At 40.2% G+C, this 16,333-nt stretch overlaps 1 long non-coding RNA gene across 1 annotated transcript; it reads right to left on the bottom strand.

The window, feature by feature from the left end:
- Positions 1-2,635: 2,635 nt before the first annotated feature.
- LOC148783189 (uncharacterized) lies at positions 2,636-14,936 on the bottom strand. Its single transcript, XR_016050532.1, has 2 exons — positions 14,549-14,936; positions 2,636-2,856 (listed from the first exon to the last, which is right to left on the bottom strand). It is a non-coding gene; the product is annotated as an uncharacterized LOC148783189 (long non-coding RNA).
- Positions 14,937-16,333: the final 1,397 nt, after the last annotated feature.

Below are 16,333 nucleotides of genomic sequence, written 5' to 3'. Positions count from 1 at the left end.
TGATAGCATGCTCAGTGTGATCTAGTGAAGAAATCACTAAAAACATCAAGGAACGGGCATGTTATAGATCTGAAGTTTACAAGATTCATCTATATTTCAAGTCACATAATCGTGACTTAAAAACACGATCCACGGCTCGAAGTTGGTATCAAATCGATCGTCATACGGAGCCCTACAAGAAAACAATCATCTTTCGAACAAACGGGCCCGGATCATCTATGAATGATCATTCACGTTCTAGGGCAACAACGGGGATTGTTTTGAAATTTTTGCAATTGTTATGAAGGGGTAAATTAGTCATTTTGCACCCTATTTTCTTATTTTATTTAATTCAATTAAATCTTAATTTTCAGCAATTAGGTTTAATTGTGATCAATCCACCCATGTTTGGGCAAAATGCTATATATATCACGTACTATCATTGTACATGGATCGAACTTTGCTTAACAAAATTTCCATCTTTTCTCATTGTTGAGTCACGTCTTGAGAGAAAAGGAGAGAGAAACTTTTGGGTCGGTATCCTTAGGCTTAAGGTAAATCTTTTTCTCTCTCTTCTCTTTTTCTCTCTCTTCTTCCCTCTCTTCTTCTCTCTCCTCTTCTCTTTCTTCTTCAACTAAGCTTTTTTCAGAGGCTATGAGTGGCAGTGGTAGTGTCATGCATGCATCTTCCTTTCTTTCCCCCTCCCGTGGTTTTACCGAGCGTCCATGACGATAGCTGTGCCATGCACGAGCTTCTTTCTCCCCCTCGCCATTCGTCTTTGTCTCTCAGCGAGGTTCACAGATGACACTGCTTATCACCATCCGCAAGCATATCCTAGGCATCCCGCATAAGCACAAACGGTGATGCCTATTGACATCCATAGGGGTCTCACCATGTTGCATGCCTATCATAGAAGGTGATGCTTATCGCCACCCACAAAGGATCGCAGCAATGCCTATCACCGTCCACAGGCTTCTCTTGCGTCCCACGCCTATCGTTGTGCGCTTCACGAAAAGCTATCATTGTGCACCTCACCAGAAGCTATCGCTGCCCGCAAGGGTTATGCTGCCTTCTACTGTTACCAACGGTGATGCCTATTGTCGTTCGTAGGCTTCTCTTGCGTCCCATGCCTATCGACATGCGCTTCACGAAAAGCTATCGTCGTGCTCCTCACCAGAAGATATTGTCACCCATAAGGGATTTACTGCCTTCTCGTGTTGCCAACGGTGATGCCTATTGCCATCCACAGGCTTCTCTTATGTCCCACGTCTAGCGTCGTGCGCTTCACGAGAAGTTATCACTGTGCGCCTCACCAGAAGTTATCCTTGCCCTCAAGGGATGTGTTTACTTCTGCTGTTGCCAATGGTGATGTATATCGCCACCCGCGGAGGGATATGTTGCCTTCTCATGTTGCCAACGGTGATGCCTAACACTGTCTGAAGTTCGCTGCCTACCCCTTTCACCGTGAGCAGCAGTGTCTAGTGCCATCCAAGCGCTACACTGTTACTCGACGGCTGTGGATGGCGATACTTAATTCCGTCGGGACCCTCCCTCTTTGCCGTCTCACCCCTTCTCTTCTTCTCTTTTCTCATCATTTTCGCTTGACTGAAGGGTAGACTCAATCTAGCACTGTCATAGCAGTCTGATTGTCGAGTAGTATTGTCATCGTGCTGGTCCTGAGTACCATGCCCATCTTGTGGTGACACCAGATTAGGGTAGTCTTGTCGGCCTTAGTTTCGAGTACTATTGCCATCATGTCGATCTGAGTTACTGTGCCCATCTTGCTACCACTCCTAGTCGGTCATTGTACTGGTCCAGCTATCATGCTATTATCATCCCCTGGTCAAACCATCTTCTCCTTTCTCTCTTTATTCAAACTCTCTTCTTCATCACCCTAACTTCTCATGAATGTCCATTGCCCTAAGACAAGGGTGGGTCCTTCGTCCCACTCGTCTTGCAAGTTAACCATAATAGTGTTGTACAGAAAACAAGGAGGTTGCAGGTCAAGGGAGGCGATTCCATGCCAGCTAAGCAGTTGGGGGGCATGCCGTTGTGATCTAAGAGGGCGCTAGAGCAAGTCAGCCCGAGTAAGTCACGGACCTCACATTCAAAAATCCTCTCTCACTAGTTGGGCACCTGCCCTTGTTCTGTGAACAAGGTTCCCAAGAGAGCAGTCTCAAGTCCCAAGTCTTCCAAACCCGAGACACATGTCACTCGATCACCTAGATCCGGAGAGGTGAGATCGAGGCACCTAAACACTCTCCTTTCTGTTATCCTCTCTCTCTTGCCCTCCCCCCATTTTCCTTGCAATACACGAACCCACTACAGATCTGTGAAATCTCTTGCTCACCCTCTGCTTTCTTATCTTCTCTCTCTCTTTGTTATTCTATTCTTTATCTCTTTCTTATTCTTTCTCTCCCTCTTCACTCTCTTCTCTCATACTTGAATACTCAAACTACAGTCGTTTTGAGGAAACTTCCTCAGAGAGCTCATGTCACAACCCCACCCCCTGACCCCAGCTGTACTAGCTGGAGGGCAGCTGGGTGCGAATGCCACTCAAGTGGGAGTGCTCTCAACACGTTTTTATAAAATGGTAATCACAGCAAACCACGAAAGAAAGATAAAATCTCCAACATAACCACAAAAAAACTTGATAAACTAAAACTGAAACTTATATATATACAATCTCAGAGTATTACAAAATGTCCAAGGCACCAAAGGCCGAAAAACAGAAATACATATCTTCACAACAAAATGACTATATGGCCAACTGCCATCTAACACCTACAATCACAAGGAAGCTTTCTCGTCAAGCGCAAGCCTTCAATCCGCCAGTAATGACCATCACCCGTCCGTCCTCGACTGGCTGCTGTCAATCTATAGGGATAGGAGAAAACAGAATGAGCTATAAAGCACAGTAAGTATTTCAAAGCATCAAGCATTCCTACCCATACACTATTATTCCTAACCGTCCTCAAGTTTCATGCAGGTTTTATAATATAAAGTCACGTGTCACAATTGTATTAGTAATGCGTCGTGAGTAATTTCTTTTTAGGGATGAGAAATTATAATGCAACTATCACATGAATTAGCAATTTATCAAATCCCTTTCGTCTAGAGCATCATAACGAATTATCATAACTATAACTCAGTAAGTTAAATAAGTGTAAGCAACGTTAGCAAGAATTAACTAACTCACTCCCTAAATCGCATATTCTCGAAGTAGAAGTTCTATCGATCAGGCCAAGTCAATCCTATTATTTAGGACTTCTACCATCACTCAGGAGGGAAGACAATTACAAGTGAATGACCCACTTTGTAATTCCTTCACTCACACACACACACAGTCTCCAGCGCGCTTTGGGGCTTTCGATAGGCGATGACCTTACAAGAGCTACCCTTACGCTACCATGGCTAGGAGTGTTAGACCTTCTAAGTACCAAATCACTATGAATGGGGGAGAAACCACCCAAACATCATCTACCCCGACTCCCATCCTATCATTGGGCACGTCGAAAAGGTCACAAGTCAGGCAATGCAATACGCTCAAAGCGTACCGATAAATCTCATATCACCTCATGGTCATGCAATACGGTCAAAGCATGCCAAGAGATATCATTCACAGTATGGTCATGCAACAAGCTAAAAACATGTCAAGCAATCACATTCACAGTATGGTCCTACAATACGCTCAAAGCATGCCAATTATCACTTTTCACATGTCACATAGCTGACCACACAAGTCTTATCACATATCACATTCTTATCATATTACATTACTATCATATTATAATACACTACCAACGGATTTCTCATTGCGTAGTGCTTCATATCACATTCTCATCATATCACATTACTTTCATATTATAATACACTATCTGTTATGTAGTGCTTCATATCACATTTTTATCATATCACATTACTATTATATTATAATACACTACCAATGGGTGACCCATTGCATAGTTCTTTATATCACATCTATGGCATGTCTGATTACAACCATACACACTCAATATCTCACAAGCATTCACCATTTTATAAGCATTCACTATTTCATAAGCATGAACCATGCTCATTCAATAGTACATGAGCATTCATCATTTCATAAGAATTCAATAGTTCATAAGTATGTCTTATTACAACCATGCTCATTCATATCTCATAGGCATGTCTTATTACAATCATGCATATTCAATAATTTGTAAGCATTCACTATATCATAAGCATGTCTCATTGCAACCATGCATATTTCATAATTCGTAACATAAAAGAATTTTCAGTACGATAGCCTCTTATAGAATTTGGCCTAACTTCCAATCCATAGGGAATTTAATCATGGTTCCAAAGCCAATTTGAAAATAGATTTACTCATTCTTCATTTAAAAGAGGTTTGTCATCAATCAAAGACATATTGGTCAGTGAACAACTTTTCATAAAACATATGACAGTTCTGGAAACTTCACTGCAACCACAATAGATACATCTTTATACTAAAAAGAAGAGTAACTCCTAAATCATAGAGAATTTCATCATAGTTCCAAAACAATGTTTGAATCAAACAAACCAATATTCCATTTAAAAGTGATTCAAGATCATTTAGATACCATTTGTTTAGTAAACAGTCCATTGCAAAAACATGTACAGTTTTTGGAAATTTACTGCAACCACCACAATAACACCTTCATACAAAAAGGGGCATATTTTCCAAACCATAGGGAATTTCAACATGGTACCAACACTAAATTTGAATTATACATATCTATATTTCATTTAAAGGTAGTTTGAACTCATTTAGACACCATTTGGTCAGTAAACAGCTCAGTACAAAGCATGCAACAGTTCTGAAAATTCAGTGCAACTCATAAGTGATATCTTCATACATACAGAGGCATAATCCCCAAACCTTAAAGAATTTCAACATGGTTCCAAAGCTATATTTGAAGTAGACACATCCATATTCTATTTAAAAGTTGTTTGAAGCTATTTGGACACCATTTGGTCAGTAAACAGTTAAAACATATTAAGCAATAGTTCTAGAAATTCACTGCAATTTATAACAGTGACATATGTAAGCAACAGGGGCATATTTCTCAAACCATAAGGAATTTATCCATGGTTCCAAACTAAAATTTAAATTATATACACGTATATTTTATCTAAAAGTAGTTTAAAGTCATTTGGACACCATTTGGTTAGTGAACACTTCATTACAAAAACGTATAGGGTTCCTGGAATTTCACAGCAAGGTTTTGGCATACATTATAGAATGATTAAGAACGTCCAAATCAGAATGGGTATTAACACAAAATATGTTTCATCTTAAATTAGATACATAGGGGTACTTTTCCACAATTTTTCATAGCCAACAGGAGTATTTTCAGTACTCAATTATCATGCTAATGAGAACCATATTCCTAAAAAAACAGGGCACAAACAAGCATAAATTTACTTGCAAGCAGCCACATCCCCATCAAAACATACTTATGTTATTCTTATACTTCATGCAAAACAATCAAACTCATTCATAGAAGCTTGAATGCTAGATCCACCTGCCTTGAACCAAAAGAATTCCAAGTTTCCTCCACATAGGTTTCTCTTCAAAAATACCAAGTTTCAAGGGATGGTTTCAAACTTAGGGTCTTAAGACAACGTGGGTGAGAGGGAAGGGAGGAGAGAGGGTAAAAAATACCATGGAGGTTGTGAAGGGGTGAATAAATAAGAAAAGAAAGGGGCAATATGCAAACAACAAATGGCATCAAGAGGCATCCACATGGAACACAAGTGCCAAGTGGCACCCTCATGGACACAAGTGGCAAGTGGCATCCTCATGGCACACAAGTGGCACCAAGCAATCATGGGAGACTCTCTATGCTCGGCGACATGAACTCTCTTGTGCGCCCAGCGGCATAAACACGCTCGGCGGTATCTGTTGCGCATGGTGTGTAAGGGCCAACTCTCCCAACCCAGTATCATCGCATGAGAAGAGAGATATAATGTCGAGCAAGAAGGCGTGAGAATTATCTCCACGCATGAAAGGCATATGGAGTATTGTCGCGAGCATATCACCTGCGGGTGTATTATCGCCTAAGGGGTTGCCGCACATAGGAGCTTAACGCCATCAGTAACGAAGGGGCAGAAAAGGGAGGAAAGCACAGCGCCGGCTGGGTGACTGAAAGTACAGTGTTGGCTGGGTGTTTGAAAGCACAGTGTTGGCTGGGTGTTTGAAAGCACAGCGTCAGCTAGGTGTTTGAAAGGGCAGCACTGGCTGGGTGTTTGAATTTGCAGCACCGGCTGGGTGTTTGAAAGCGCAGCGCCGGCTGGGTCTTTAAAAGTGCAGCGCTGGCTGAGTAAGAAGAAGACGCAGCGCCGACTGGGTGTTTCAAAGTGCACCGCCAGCTGGGTGTTTGACAGTGCAGCACCGGCTGAGTAAGAGGAAGACGCAGCGCTAGCTGTGTGAGAAAAGCCATCGCCGTCTGTGAATGCAAGGCCTAGCACTGGCTATGACCCAGCGCCATCTAAAAAAGAGGAGCAAGAAAGAGCAACGTCGGGAGAGTCTTGCTCAAATGTATAGCCTCCGTACGTGTTAGCGTCACTTCCTATGTATCAGATCCATGAGTGATGGCATCAGCCATAGTGCTTTCCAACAACCCCCTCCTTTTTAATCATTTTTCCTCCCCTGTGTAACACCGTCTTCCCCATTTTCTCAACTTTGGAGTTCACTGTCTCCCCTTGAAGACAACCAACGGGTGAAGGTGTGGGAAAGCCAAAGAAAGTTGTTGAAGGAGATTGAAGACACCGTGAGAGTCAATGTAAGTGGGTTTAGTTTTTAGGCATCCATGACTGTTGTAAAAATATTGAAATGGATTAGATGATATAAAGGAAAACGTGAAGTATGAATGGGTTAACATGAGGTTGAAAACTTTAGAGTTATGCTTCTAAATGCCATGACTACTTTAATCATGCATAGATGGTTTCATTATTCATGAAGACTTATGAAATTGCTCATTGTGAGGCTTACTAACATGAACAAGGTTCTACGCCCAAAGTGTATCATGGCCATGAAATATTAAGTGCTCTTTAAAAGCATATTAACTTGAGAATATCAATTTCCAGAACTGTGAATTTTTTTGCAACTATATGTTCGATAATCAAATGGCATCCAAATGGGACCCAATCAGTCTCAAATGAAAAGTATGTATGTCTCCTTGAATATTTCTTTTTATGGTGTGATGAGATCTCGTACGTATTAGGAGATATAGCTTAAGATACAGAGACATGTTCGCACAGTCGCATTAAATTCCAGCGACTGTGACCCTCGTTAGGCCACGCTTTTGGCCTAGCTAACGGTGTCTAAAAACCTTGAAATTATTTCCATTGGAAAGGTCTGTAAATGTACTCAAATTTGTATGTTTTGAAGTTTTTGAAATACCCCATGGATTTTGAATTATGACCCAAAATGTGCGAGTATGTCGCTATGCACTACTGCAGAGGAGATTTCTAGCAACTAATACTCACCTTGTACTAAACTATTGCCCATCAAATGGCACCCAAATTCCTCCAAATCACTGCTTTTGTAAAGAACTATGCATTAGCTCAAAGTTTCATGTTTGAGGTGTCCTGAAACTCCCCCTAAGTTGGGAGCTATGCCCTCGTTAAAAGAGGCGTGTCTCTGTTACTTGTCATTGCATCATTGTATGACCATGTGACGCTAAGTTATCTTGATATATGATAAATGTGAATGCCATTTGATAAATTCCATGAGAATACCATAAAGATATGTGAATGATGCAGTGTAAACTACACTTTGTGAGAAAGAGGGGCCACGAGTGCGATAGTGATGAAATGAATTCATGATGAATGCCAAATGCTACTAAGAGGGCTTATGTGTAAATGCCATGTGAAAGCTTATGAAACGCATGTATTTTGCTTAATGCTATGATGTTATGATGAAATATGATTCATCTGTATGAGGCATTGATTTATGAAAATGTGATAAATCCATTATGAGGCAGTGAATTAGCTACTACGTGGTGGGACACCCACTGGTAGTGGATATTATTATGACACTATAATGAATTGGTCACTACAGGGTGGGACACTCACCGGTAGTTGATATTGTTGTGATATTGTGATTAATGGCCAATGCTTATGTTGATATTGACCACTACGTTGTGGGACACGCACCGGTAGTAGATACTGTTATGATATTACCTGCTACATGATGGGATACTCATCGATAGTAAGGAAAGAGATGTCAGCATATCCCCTAACCTGCATAATGATAGGAACGGCTTAAAGGAGAGGATAGCCCTAGATTTATGAAATGAAATGATTGATGCCTTGCAAGATAAGGTCCTATTAAACCCTAATGCACGCTAGGGACTGTGTATGTGTTGAGGGTATTATGAAGTGGATTAACCCACTTGTATCCTCCCTCCTATACGATGGTAGAGGTCTTAATCAATGGGATTGGCTTAGCCTGATGGATAGGGCCTCTACTGCAGGAGTAGATGATTTAGGGAGTAAGTGGATAAGAATTGATTTTCTGTATAAGGAATGTTTAGTATTATAATGATTGGATGATTAATGATTTCACTGGTCAAATGCTTATGATGACACCAATTCAAAGGTAATTGTTGTTTGAATGAAATGTTCATATTTGCTGCCTTGACCTCATATGCATTTATGTTAAACTATGACTTTATATTGATGATCTGTACTGTTTTCATACATGAATAGAACCACCATAGATGCATGACACTAGACCTGCTTACTGGGCTATATAGCTCATCCCATTATTTCTCCTCTCCTTGTAGATTGATAGCGACAGGTGCAAGGCTGGAAGTTCGTGTTTGGCGGCTGGAAGACAAAGCTAGTGTTCTTGAAGAAGGTGCTTAGACCTTGTTTATGTCTAGGCTGTTTGGCCATGGTTTTGTATTTTTATTGGTGAATATGTGTAATATTGGCCTAGATGCCGCAAACTTAATATAATATTTTGGAAGATTTTATATTATAAATTTTGGTGTGTGGAGTTTTTCTTTACTCTTCTGCTAGTTAAGCTTGTCGCTTTTATTCTCTTCCATGGTTTGCTCAATTTTCGAATATAAAGGTGCTGAGTCCATTCCTACCTGAGTGACAAATGCTACATTGAATCACAAACTCGCGCTCGATTGCCCGTCGCCGCGTAACGTACAGTGGTCGGGGGAGGGTTCGCGACACGGCGGCATGAACATGCTCGGCAGCATGAACGTGCTCGGCGATGTCTGCTGCTTCCTATTGCATACGACGGTGTGATAGCTCTCGACGGTGTATGTTGCTTCCTGTTGCGCACGGCGGCATGAACGTGCTCAGCGGCATTCTTCTCTATTGTCTCTCACTACTGCGCACCACTCTCACTCTCACTACAGCGCGCCACTCTCACTCTCACTGCCACGCACGGTGGCACACACTCTGTCGCGCATGGCGGCACTCACACTTTCGCGCATGGTGGCACACACCGCCACGCACAACGGCACCTAAACTGCTGCGTACGACGGTTTAACTCTCCCTGCCGATGACCCGCCGATGCACTACAGCATGCCTGAAAATCTTGGTCCTTACAGTTCAACTCTCGGATCACCCTATTACCATGCTTCGAAGGGTTTAGGTTGTGAGAGATTCCCCTCTCTTCTTCATCTCTTTCTTCTCTTCATTTTATCTTCTCTTCTCCCTGTTGGTTCCTTGTTAGGAGGCTCTTTGGGTTAGTGACTTTTCGATGAGCTAAAGCTATGACTTCACTTCCTTTAAAATCCTCCAGATACTTAAGGTTTTGAGCCTAAGTATATTCCTTTTCCTTTGGAAATACCTGTTAAGAGAGGTTATCCCAGAAGGTTACCCAATTCTTGAGTCATTCTCTCTTCTCTTCGATCTCTTCTTCTTCTTCACTCTAGTCTTTGAACTAAACCCCCCACCAATTCACATATGAAGAAATTCAAAGTCACGAGAGTGAAACTGAATCATAAAGAAGATGGACCATAACAATGCAGATATACTCTCTTTTTGTTATTTAGGGATAATACTCTTTTTTTTCTTTTTTTTTTGCATTTTCTTTTTTTTACCAAATACAACATTGTCAACAATAGAGAGTATTAGATTTTGTCTATTTGCAAGCATAACCATTCATCACTCGCTATTTTGTGTTTGGTTTTCCATGTCTTTGTGTCTTGACTTTATTGTATAGAAGCTTTTCTTAACATTGGTATCATTTATTTTTTTAAAATACGAGCATTACCTATGTACAACATAATTGCTTGATAGTTATAATGGCAATGTTCTTTCAAAGACGATGATATTAATTAGATAAACATGTTATATACATTACATTGATTTATGTTATATGTTGTGTTTCTTTGCATTTATTCACTTATATTTAGGAAGAATTAGTTTTTCCAGACGCTAAATCATGAACTATGAGGATGCATAGGTGGAAATATGAACTAAATGAATTAAATTTTGGAATGGAGGACCATCTCCTTCATTGCTCAAAATATCTATTAATCTATCTTATGAATAATCTTTTACAATCATTGTATTCAAAGGAGAACTTCCCTTTCAGTTGCACAATAAAACACATGCAACGCAAGTGCCTGCGCTAGTAATAATAATAATTGAGAGCAACGACCCACTGCACCATGCAAAGACATGTTGAATATGTGAATCCAAGTTTCCTAGTTTTTTAAAAAAGTACGTAATAATTTTTTTGATATATTGGTGTTTCCTATTTTCATGGGAACAACATATTAACTCATTATCTTTGGGAACTCTACGTGATGTGCTTTAAGGTAAATAAGATTTCTTATTTGAGGGAACTTGATATCTTAACTCATTATCTTTGGGAACTCTACGTGATGTGCTTTAAGGTAAATAAGATTTCTTATTTGAGGGAACTTGATATCTTGCAACTATATAGGATGAGGAAGATTTCCTTTGTTAAAGGAGTGGTGCGTACTTCTTGAAGGAAGTCCCTATTACATAGGAAACTATATCCCTCTTGTGTAAGAAACCCAATCCAATTAGGAATGGGAAATCTAATTAAACTAGAGATTGGTTAGATTAGGACTCATGTAGGTCTCTAGGTATTCCTCTTTATAAAAGAGATTTTTGTAGAGAGAGATTAATATACATGAAAAAAGTATGCAAGAGAGAATGGTTAGTTCTTTAGTCTTTGGGTGGGTATTCTAGTGGGAGAAAGACCATGTTTTAGGGCTTAAGAGAGAGTTCTTGTAATCCCTTGCATTCTTTATGCTTGCATGATGTTTTTTTTATTAGTGGAAGAGACCTTTACTGCCCTGTGAACATAGGCAACTTGTCGAACCACTTAAATTTTTGTGTTTCTGTTCTTTTATTTTTCTGCACTATTTTTTTTCCCTTGGTTATTTAAGATCCTTGTTGGGCATAAGGTTTGTGGCAGATCGCATATCTTTGAAGATGGTTGGAGAAAGTTCAACCAGATATGAAATTCCAAAATTTAACTATTCAGATTTGGTAAATTAAAGATGCATGCAGTGCCGGTGAAAGGTAGTTATATAGTGGCTTTAAAAGGTAGAGAAAATAAACTGGAAAAGATGGATGATGACGAATTTGATGAGAATAATGAATTGGCCAAGGGAGGATAGTTTTTTTGGCGCTTGATGAGTCTGTTTTATTCAATGTCTCCTTAGAAACTTTAGCAAAAGATTATGGGACAGGATGAAAAATACTTATGAAGGCAAGTCTTTTCCTAATAAAAAATTTCTTAGTTGAAAACTTTACGATCCCAAGATGAGTAATGGTGCATCTTTGCAAGGGCACTTAAATGAGTTTAATACCTTGATTAGCAAGTTGATGTCACTGGATGTAAAAATTGATGAAGAAGACAAAGCAATTATTTTACTTTGTTCTATGCCGGAATCATGGGATTGATTAATCATGAATCTCAGTCGTGCAAAATCTCTTGAATTTGATTTCGTTGTTTCAACACTTCTGACATAGGAGTATAGACAAAAGTCTGGTCTGGATTCCTCTAGGAATGTGTTTGTAGCATGGGGAAGATCAATGAGGAGAACTACGGGTAGAGATTAGTCAAGATCCAAATCAAGATGACATAAGAAAGTAAAGCGTTGGAGCTGTGAAAAATTAGACCATGTGAGGAAAGATTGTAAGGCATAAAAGGGCAACTAGAAGCCCCTAAATCTTGTTCTAATGAGAAGCCTAGTTCAAGTGGTTCTCAAGGAAATCAAGCATAATAAATTGAGTGTTTCTAACAATGGAGAAGTTTTTTCTGTGGATAGGGAGGCAGTTTTACAGTATTGGCTACTTGATTCAGATGCATCCTTTCACATGACTCAACATAGTGATTGGTTCTATAGGTACTAACTATGTGATGGAGGTATTGTTTACATGGGAAATAATGACTCATGTAAAATAGTGAGAGTTGGAGATGTAAAAATCAAGATGTACAATGGAGGAATATGCACCATCTCGAGTGTCAGACATGTTTCGGATCTCAAAAGAAGTCTCTTGTCTTTGGAAAAATTTGATAGGCAAAGTTTCAAGTTCATAGGTGAAAAGGGATGTCTGAAAATTTTAAAAAGGATCTCTAATGGTTGCGAAAGGAGAGTTAGCAGAAAATTTCTATAAACTTGTTGATGAAACAATTTTGAGAGATGTAGATATTGCAAAGGTGGACTCTGTCATGACATGGCATACACGTTTGGGTCATATGAGTGCGTGTGGACTCAAGGTACTTCTCGATAAAACTCTCCCTAGTTTAAAATATCTTAATTTAGATTTTTGTGAGTCATGCTTATTTGGAAAGCATAACAAATTGTGCTTTGCTTTATCCACCGCTAGAATTAATGATTTTTTGGAATTGATTCATTCGGACGCATAGGAATAACCTTTTGTTTCTATGGGGGGTGCTGCATATTTTGTTACTTTTGTCGATGATTTTTCAAGAAAAGTATGGTTTATATACTGAAAAAGAAATCAGATGCCTTCAGTTGTTTCCAAAAATTAAGGACTTAGTAGAAAATCAGAAAGGTAAGAGCATCAAATTTCTAAGAACTAATAATGCGGGCAAATTTTGTTCTGGTGAATTTAATAATTTTTGTAGTGAGCATGGTTTTGTTAGGTAGTTGACAGTTTCTGGAACACCTTAGTAAAATAGTATTACTGAGAGGATGAATCGTACCATTATGGAACGTGTCAGGTGTATATTGAGTACTATCAGGTTAGAGCAAAGTTTTTGGGCATAAGCAGTTCGTATAATTTGTTCCCTAATCAATAGACCTCTTAGTTTTGCTATTAACTACAAGACACCAGTTAAACCTATTGATTATTCTTTCTTTCATGTTTTTAGTTGTGAAGCATATTCTTTGATTCCAAAGAGAAAATAACTAAGTTGTATGAAAAATCCAAGAAATATATTTTTCTTAGCTATACTGATGGTACAAAAGGGTACAGATTGTCGGATCCTACTGACTACAAGGTTATAGTTAGTCAAGGAAAAAGAAAGATGAGCTAGATACAAAACTTATTGAGGTGGAATACACTCAAAAGAACCAGCGAGATGGTAGTCATAACCAAAAACCTAAAATTGTCCAAGAGCTTGAAGAATATTTAAGTGATCTTGAATTAAGAAGATTTGATATACCTAAAAAGACTCATGTGAGGCTTAACAACTATGTCTTGTCCTATGCTTTCCTAACATAAGAGGGTGAGTCAATTTCTTTTCGTGAGGTTGTTAGATCGATGAAGCAGGTCAATGGAGATCATTTATGGAAGAAGAGATTGAGGCCCTACAAAAAAATAAAACATAGGACCTCGTCAAACTACCAGAGAAGCGAAATGCAATTAGTTGCAGGTAGGTCTTCAAGAAGAAGAAATGTCCTAATGATACTGTTGAAAGGTATGTTTGAAGACATTTTTCAGCACCATGAGTCCCCGATGCGGAATAAAGGAGAGAAGCCGGTCAATAAAGCTTGACAAATAATGGAAATTTCGACAGTCTTAGAATGGCCTCATAACATGTCAAAATCTTCATAAGGAATTCTAAAAGCCTCCTGTCATGTTTCGTCGCATTCCGACATCTCTAAGGCAGTTCAAACTGAGAAACGGTTTCGATAAAATTAGCCTCTGACACCCTGAAACGGACCCCTATAACTGAAACCCTACTCTCGGGGCATCAAACGACGATGGGACCACAACCATTGGATCTGACGCAGTTGAAGGGGTCAAATTACAGCTTAAACGGACACTCCAACAAGAAGTTATAGGTAAAAGACTGACACAGGAGGAGCCACACACTATTCTCGTGTGGCCAACCTGCAATTAAACTCCATTAAAGCACAGTCACGAATAATGAACTTGCGACATCCATATCTCCCTAGTCCGAGAATGGATTGTGCTCAAACTTGTTGGAGCATGTTCGTATCGTCGAATCGAGCGTTTTGATAAATGGTACGTCCCATGACGATGTCAGAGCAAGGAGAAAAGCTAGAGAGAAGTTCATGATTTGAAGAAACAAGTTGCAGAAAATTAGCAAGACCTCCACTCACTTGAGCGGCTATATCACAGTGCTCGCATGCCCGATCGACGCCAGAACAGTTGCATCGCATGCGTAAGGTCTGTGGCTATCGCTGGTCCAAACCCTACACGTGATGAATGAACAGATTTCGTATAAGACTCAACTGAAGCCACTGCAAATTTCGACAATCGAAATTCTAAATTTCGGTCAAAAGTTCAAGATTTTCAAATCTTCATTCGAGCACCAAATCTCCGTTCATTAGAATGTGATTGTGGTGACATGCTCACTGCAATTCATCGAAGAAATCAAAGAAAATATCAAGATGAAGATGTACTATCAATCAAAAGTTTTTAAGATCTATTCAAATTTCAAGTTACGTGATCATGCTTTTAAAGTGTGATTCGTGGCCTAAAATTATTATCAAAATGATTGTAGCATCGACCCCTGGGGGATGGGAATTATCTTTTGCTCATTCAGATGCCGGATTGTCAATGGATCATCCGAGAAGAATCAAGAACGTCCTTAGTTCTCAACAGGGACTGTTTTGGAATTTTTTCAATTGTTAGATAAGGTAGATCAGTCATTTTGTACCATATTTTCTTATTTTTCTTAATTTTAATAAATTTTAATTATCCCCAATTAGGGTTAGTTTTGGATGATCCTCCCACATTTTAACCCTAGTCTATAAATAGATGCTACCTCTCGTTATAAATAGATCTCTCTTTTAGACTCACAGGGACTCTTTTTATTAATAAAAATTCCTTTTTCAAGAGCACGAGTTGGGTCACGTTTCTTCTTTGGAGAGAGAGAGAGAGAGAAAGAGAGAGGAGAGAGAAATTTTAGAGCAGTACCCCTTCTACCTTCAAGGTATTTTCTCTCTCTTCCCTTCTTCTCTCACTGGTTTTCTTTTCTCTCTTCTTTTCTCTCTTCTTCTCTTTCTTCTTTGTCTTCTCTATTGAGTCTTTGTCATAGGCCATGCACAACAGTGGCAGTGTTGTGCGTGCCTCTTTCTCTCTTCCTCCTATTGTGACTTCGCAAGTCGTGCATGGAGATGGCAGCACCGTGCGCAGCTTCTTTCTGCCTCTCCTAGTTCATCTCTTTACCTCAACATGATTCGCGCATGGCATTAGTCATCATTGTGCGTAACTCCATCTGAAGGAGCACACGATGAGCCAAGTTGTGTTCAAGTAGAGGGTCGGGCTCCTGTTTCGGTTCTAGGATTGGTGTCACGCACAGCGATGTGCATCGCCGACCACGAGCCATCTTTCTTTCTTCTCATGGGTCGCAGACGTCGCTGCTCATCGTCGTCTGAAGACGTGTCTTCAACATCCTGCACAAGCGTAGACGGTGATAGTCATCGTTATCTATGAACATGTTTTTAGTGTCCCACACCTTTCACAGACAAAGATGCCTACCGCCGCCCGCGAAGGGTCACGGCGATGTCTATCGCCGCCCGCAGGATTCTCTTACACCCTATGCCTATCGCAGACAGCGATGCCTATCACTGCCCGTGAAGGGCCGCGGTGATGCCTATTACCGTCCGCAGGCTTCTTTCGTGCGCTCTGTACCTATCGCTGTCCGCAGACTTCTTTCGTGCACTCTGTACCTATCACCACCAGCAAAGGGTCTTGCTACCTTCTTGTGTTGCCAACGGCGATGGCTAACGCCGTCTACGGTTCACTGCTCGCCCTTTCACCATGAGTAGCAGTGTCTAGCACCGTCTAGGGCCACGACACTATCATTCCACGGCTGTGGACAGTGACGCCTAACGCCACCGGGACTTGCCTTCTCCTCCATTCGCGTCTC

This window comes from Amborella trichopoda, chromosome 2, assembly GCF_054954075.1.
Source record: "Amborella trichopoda isolate Santa Cruz 75 chromosome 2, AtrichopodaSantaCruz75HAP2 v2.0, whole genome shotgun sequence".
Classification (NCBI taxonomy): domain Eukaryota; kingdom Viridiplantae; phylum Streptophyta; class Magnoliopsida; order Amborellales; family Amborellaceae; genus Amborella; species Amborella trichopoda.
The sequence above is the reverse complement of the archived record's forward strand: the minus strand, read 5'-3'. Positions and strand labels throughout refer to the sequence as shown.